We start from the raw sequence: 5,456 nt of genomic DNA, 5'->3' as shown, positions 1-5,456 counted from the left end.
TCACCCTTCCATCTTCAGCCTTCACACTGTATCAGCAGGGTTCCTGTACAAATGGGGAATTTTAGTTGGAATAACTACAAGGCACAGATTCTATTTAACTAGGAGTTACTAGGGAAACCCAAAGGCAGCATGGTAGGAAAAAGGAAAAGTAAACTAGAGGAAATTGAAGCCTGTGACACCTACAGCTTCAGCAAATAGTAAACTTAACATGTAGCCAGAAAAATAGAAAACCTCGCAGCAAAGGCCAGTTTATTTCATTTCCTACTATCTGATGCATCATATATGTCTTCCAACCAAAAATAACACACTGTGTTAAAATGTGATGAGAATACAAAGAAGAAAGAAACAAACAACAAACCCTGATTCACACATGATGGAAACGTAAGATTATGCATATCAAGGACTCTATGAAGTTAAAGAACAGTCCTCAAGACCATCTTCACTTCTGACACCAATTGCACGTCCAGGGAGATCCTCAAGACCAACCTCAGTGTCTATAACTCACTCTAAGATTTCAGAACTCTTTGAAATATATTTATGGCACTGGTTTATTAAATGCAAGGATACAGGTTAAAATCATCATACAGAAAAAGACACATGGGACAGAGTCTAGAAAAATTTCCAAATGCTGACCTTCCATTTATGCTCTTCCACTAAATTCGTGAACAATGCCATATTCCCACCAATGAGCTGTAAGAGTCACTTAGCATGAAAGCTTACCAAAGTCTTGATGTCGAGAATCTTAAATGGAGATCCATCTTATAGACGTGCTGACTACTCACGTGGGTGACCTTAGTCTTCTCGCTCTTCCAGAGTTGAGCTTATATGACATGACTCCAAATCTCCACTACAGATCACTCTTAGACTGTCCAGAATGTTCCACAGTCTCTAGATAAATAGTTTTATGGGCAGGGAAATCCAAAGACTTGGAGATTACATTTCAGTGGTCAAGGTCAAACACCAGGTCCTTATTTATAAAATATTAAAAATTCTTTATCACATATGCTCTAATGGAAAAGTAATTACATGCAAGAACAAGAGCAATATGTTAGCTGAGAGACTGAAAAAATACATAAGAGGAAAATCCCCAAATAAATCATAGAAATACAAAACACCATAACAGAAATAAATAAAGACTTTGATGATCTCATAATAGACCTGGATAGATCTGAGGAGAAAATCAATGAGCTTCAAGATATGGCAGTGGAAATTTCTCAAGATAATATGCAAAGAGAAAAACAAAGAATGAAAATAAATGGAACAGAATATACAATTACATTGAAAATAATAAAAGGTGCAGTATACTCCTTATGATGCTATCAAAGAATAGAGAAAAGAGAAAAATAAATAAAAATATATTAAGTAACAATCGCTAATAACTTTTCAAAATTAATTACAGATAGCTAAACCAAAGTCAGGAATACCATAGAACACCAAGTAGGATAAATTCAAAACATCTATGCCTGGGTATCTCATATTCAAACTACAGAAAGAAAAAAAAAAAAAGAGGAAAGAGACATGAATAAGAATTACATAAAACGTCAGAAGCTATGCAAGAAGAAAGAGAACGAAGAGAAATATTTAAAGTTTGAAAGAAGGGAGTCATTACCCTTGAATTCTCTATCCATGGAAATTGTCCTTCGAAATCAAGGATAAATAGATTTTCTAAGGCAAACAAAAATGGAGGGAATTCATTCTAAGTAGATCGTCCAGAAGAGGAAATGCTGGAAGAAGTTCTTCGGGGAGAGGGAAAACAATACAGGTCAGGATTCTGGGTCTAAATAAATAAAGGGCATTAGAAGAGGAATAATTTAGGGTAAAATGTAAAATATTTTACTTTTTTATTGTTAATTGATTTAATCAATTTTATTTGCTTAAAAGAAAAATAATGACAATCGATTCAGTGTTGATCATATATGGAAAAGTAAACTGAATGTTGGTCATGTTAAGATATGGGAGAGGGAGCTTGGGAATACTGTGTTATAGGGTGCCTCTACTAAATGATGGTACAGTGCTGCTTAAAAGTGAACTAAGGCGGTTTCAAGATGGTGGACTAGAGGGTGGCTGCATTTCATGTTGCTCCAGGACTCAGGATTCAAGAAGAAGAGATATTGAGAGACTTGGGACCAACTCAAAGCCACTGGGTGAGTCTCTCCCACTGGGGAGGCATCCCAGATGGGGCGGTAGTCCTGGGAAGGCAGGGAACTTTGTGAAGTAGAGTTGCCCAATGAGACACGCCTCCCCCCGCTGGAGCAGTGAACACAGACAACTGGGAGCATTGAGGAGGAGGCCCCCCAGCACGCTTGGACTCGGAGCAACCCATGGGGCTCCAGTGTGTGCCCAAAGGAGGAGGTGTGCGGCAAGCTGTTTGGACTCAGAGCGACCACTCCTGAACACTGGTGGGCTGCGTGGAGGAGGTGGAGGAGCGAGGCGGGTCGCTTGAACTCAGAGTGATGCACCAGGGCTACAGGCGGCGCCCAGAGGAGGAGGCGCGCTGTGAGTTGTTTGGACTCAGAGTGAACGCTCCTGAACACCCGGGGGGGCTGCGCGGAGGAGGAGGAGAAGCGCGGTGGGTCGCTTGGTCTCCAAGCGGCCGCACCTGAGCTCCGGGCAGCTGCCCAGAGGAGGAGGTGTGCGGCGGATCACTTGGACTCAGAGTGACTATACCAGGGCTATGGGTGGTTGTTCGGAGGAGAAGGTGCGCAGTGAGATGCCTGAACTCCTAGAGACCGCACTGGAACACTGGGTGGCTGCCTGGAGGAAGAGGGGTGCGATGGGTCACTGGGATTCGGAGAAACTGTATGAGGCTCCAGGTGACTGATCAGAGGAGGGGACACATAGCCAAGCGAGTAGGTGCAGAGCAGGGTACCAGGACCTAGGAGGCTTCTTGGTGGAAGAGCCCCACAGAGACAAGCTGAGGGGCGGAGTGAAGTTTCCAGGACTGTGGGCAGATTCTCTGAGAAGAAGCAGCCGAAGGAGACTCATCTGTGAAGGGTGAGGCTCCCAGACAAGGAGATAGGTCCGGGCCCCTGGGAACATTGCAGAGGAAGGCACCACAGCCCAGTTGTGGATTGAGGCGAAACTCTACGATGGAAACTGACCAGTGAGACCTCCCCACTGGGTGAGTCTTTCCTGCCAGTGTGAGGTTTTCCCACAAGGACAGTAAAACCAGAGACACAGGCCCAAACAGGCCTTGCCTCAGTCCGCAGCCTAGTTCCCCTTTGGATGACCATTGATCAACAAGTGGAGGCACCTCTGCCCACTAGCAGGGAATATACCCCACCTAAAGGACACACACCCTTAGAGAAGCAGCCTCTTGTGGAGCACCACACTATCAACTTCCTCTAAGACTTCAGGCTACTGAAGGCTAAGGGGGGATATATATAGAAATCTTCAAGGACATTGTAAGTCAATAGAGGAAATCTGCAATATCTCAGCGGTCCACTGATACCTGAACAATATGAGAAAACAAGGGAAGAAAATGCCCCAAACAAATCTAGATGTTACATCAATAAAACCCAATGACAGCATGGCAGAAGAAATGACAGAAAGTTAGTTCAGAATGTACATAATTAAAATGATCAGAGAAGCAAATGATGAGATAAAAAGAGCAAATGCAGGCATTGAATGATCGCACCAATTGACAGTTAAAAGAGCAAATACAGGAAGCAAAAGATCATTTCAACACAGAGAGATATTGAAGAAAAACAAACAGAAATCCTTAAATGAAGGAAACAATAAACCAAATTAAGAACTCCATAGAAAGCACAACCAATATGATAGAACACCTGGAAGATAGAACCTCAGATATTGAAGACAAAATATTTAACCTTGAAAACAAAGTTGAACAAATAGAGGAGATGATAAGAAATCATGAACAGAATCTCCAAGAACTATGGGATATCATGAAAAGGCCAAATTTAAGAATTATTGGGATTGAGGAAGGCTTAGAGAAACAAACCAAAGGAATGAACAATCTATTCAATGAAATAATATCAGAAAATTTCCCAAATCTGAAGAATGAAATGGAAAATCAAGTTCAAGAGGCTTATAGGACTCCAAATACACAAAATTACAACAGACCCACACCAAGGCACATTATAATGAAAATACCTAACATACAAAATAAAGACAGAATTTTAAAGGCTGTGAGAGAAAAGAACCAAATTACATTCAGGGGGAAACCAATACGCATATCAGCAGATTTTTCACTCCAGACACTAAAGGCTAGAAGGGCCTGGAACAACATTTTCAAGCCTTGAAAGAAAATAGATGCCAACCAAGAATCTTATACCCAGCAAAACTTACCTTCAAATTTGACGATGAAACAAAATACTTCCATGATAAACAAAAGCTAAAAGAATTTACAAAAAGAAAGGCAGCATTACAGAACATTCTCAGCAAAATATTCCATGAGGAAGAGATGAAAAACAAAGAAGCAAATCAGCAAAGGGAGGAATTATCCTAAAGGAATTGTCAAATAAAGCAGGAACCAAGTTGTGTCAAAAAAATAAATAAATAAAATTTTAAAAATAGATAAAATCACTGGGAATACAATCATATCTCAATAATAACCCTGAATGTTAATGGCCTGAACTCATCAATCAAAAGACACAGACTGGCAGATTGGATTAAAAACAAAGATCCAACAATATGTTGCCTGCAAGAGACTCAGCTCATAGAAAGTGATACACATAGACTAAAGGTGAAAGGATGGGGAAAAACATACCATGCACATGGACTCAGCAAAAAAGCTGAGGTATCCATCCTCATTTCAGATAATGTGAACTTCAATCCAAACTTAGTCAGAAGGGATAAAGAAGGACATTTCATATTGCTTAAGGGAAGCATAAATCAGCAAGACATAACAATCATAAACATCTATGCCCCAAACAGTGGCTCATCCATGTACGTCAAACAAATCCTTCTCAAATTGAGAAACCAAATAGACCATAACACAATAATACTAGGTGATTTTAACACACCTCTCTCACCACTGGATAGCTCTTCCAAACAAAAATTGAACAAAGAAACCATAGATCTCAATAACACAATCAATAATTTAGACTTAACAGACATTTATAGAATATACCATCCAACCAAGAGCGAATACACTTTCTTCTCAGCAGCACATGGATCCTTCTCTAAAATAGACCATATATTATGCCACAAAGCTAATGTTAGCAAATACAAGAAGATAGAGACACTACCTTGTATTCTATCAGATCATAATGGATTCAAGTTAGAAATAAATGGAAGAGTAAAAAACAGAAACTACTCCAACACCTGGAGATTAAACAATATGCTATTATATGATGAATGGATAACAGAAGATATTAGGAAGGAAATTTGAAAATTCTTAGAGGTAAATGAGAACAAAGAAATATCATATCAAAATCTCTGGGACACTATGAAAGTAGTACTTAGAGGAAAATTTATTTCATGAAGTGCATTTA

The sequence above is a fragment of the Sciurus vulgaris genome, assembly GCF_902686455.1.
Source record: "Sciurus vulgaris genome assembly, chromosome: 13".
Taxonomy (NCBI): domain Eukaryota; kingdom Metazoa; phylum Chordata; class Mammalia; order Rodentia; family Sciuridae; genus Sciurus; species Sciurus vulgaris.
Note: the sequence above shows the minus strand (reverse complement) of the source record.